Here is a 1,616-nt window from a genome sequence, read left to right as displayed (position 1 = left end):
ATATGTATATGTGTGCATATATGTATATGTATTGTGTGTATATCTATATATATACGTATATATGTGTATCTATAAAATATATATATGCATATGTGTATATGTATGTGTAAGTATATATATTTTTATAAATATGTATGTATGTATATATATGTTTATATATATGTATGTATTTATATATGTGAGTATGTATGTATGTGAATGTATGATTTTGTATGTGTATAGATAATTTATATATATATATGTATGTATATATACATGTGTGTGTGTGTACATGTTTATACGTATGTATGTATGTATGCACGCGTGGTTACAATTGTGCCTATATGCTTGTATAATTTTCTTTTATGTATATATAAATGTATGTGTATATATATATATGTATGTTTGTATATATATATATTTTCTCTATTTTTGTATGTGTATTCGTATTTATTCCTTGTGAATTAATTTTTTTCCTTCATACATTTTTTCTATTTTTTCCTATTTTTATTCATTTAGAATTATCTCCCCTACACTAGAAATCTTTTTAAATAGAGCAGTAATGTTTATTATAACGATGGTATTTTTTTCCCTATAAAGTTTTTAGATTTTTCATTGCTTAACACCCATAACTGTTCATACACTAAATCAATTTTAAATATAGTTTTCTAATTTTGTTAGACGCTTAGTGTTATTATCGTATTTTGTCATTTTCAAAATAGCTATATATACGTGTAGGTCTCTACAGCTTTTTCTGTTAGAAAACATGATGCTTGTCTATGCTAGACACGTGTGTTTGATTATTTGTTTACACTCTGTATTGTCTCGGTTTTTCTATTTATTATTTTTTTAAATATATACGTTAACCAAATTATAGATTTTTTGCATAAATAAACTTGCAAAATAGACATTGAGACGTCCTTCTTTTTCGTTTCCCTTAATTTTTCCCTTTTACAACTTATTTGTAAATATCCGGATAAATTTTCCCTATTACCCCATTTGTTATCCCTTCTTGATTTTTATTAATAACTTTTTTGATATTTTTTTCCATAAATTCTTCCCACTGACGAGAATGACAATATATAACTTTAATTATAATTATTATGATTATTATATTTTCTTACATATTTATATTGTCCTTTGAAACGTTCGGATGGACTTATTAAATCCATTTTTGATTTTATAGCGTTTTCTCCCTTTTTATAATCGTTTATGGTATTTTTATACCTATGACGAACTTTTTCAATTTGTTATTTTCATATTCTTTCTGCTTGCACTAGCAGGATATTTCTGAATATGATGAATTTTTAATAGAAATTATTTTCTCTCTTTTTGGACTCCTCAGGCAGTTCGAATTGTTCTACTTGAACTTATTTTTTCTCACATATGTATTTACATATGTTTGTATATATATATATATATATATATATATACAATTAAACCTTGGGAGAGGCATTATGCCGGTAATAAACACACGCACTGGTTCAGTCCTTTATCAATTTATATAGTTTTTTGTTAAATTATTTCATTGTACTCTTGCAATCTCTTCAGTAACTTGTCTCTCCACTTCCATTTATTTTGAATGTATGATCTGGCGTTGTTTTGGCGTTGTTTCGAAACTGTTTGGTATGAGCATG

At 25.4% G+C, this 1,616-nt stretch overlaps 1 protein-coding gene across 2 annotated transcripts in view; it reads right to left on the bottom strand.

The window, feature by feature from the left end:
- The window catches only part of LOC128249199 (kelch-like protein 10), a 25,657-nt gene that overhangs the window by 1,895 nt on the left and 22,146 nt on the right, over positions 1 to 1,616 (bottom strand). The gene's annotated exons all lie outside the window — the stretch shown is intronic.

The sequence above is a fragment of the Octopus bimaculoides genome, chromosome 12 (genome assembly GCF_001194135.2).
Source record: "Octopus bimaculoides isolate UCB-OBI-ISO-001 chromosome 12, ASM119413v2, whole genome shotgun sequence".
Lineage (NCBI taxonomy): Eukaryota > Metazoa > Mollusca > Cephalopoda > Octopoda > Octopodidae > Octopus > Octopus bimaculoides.
This window is presented reverse-complemented; position numbering and strand designations above follow the sequence as displayed.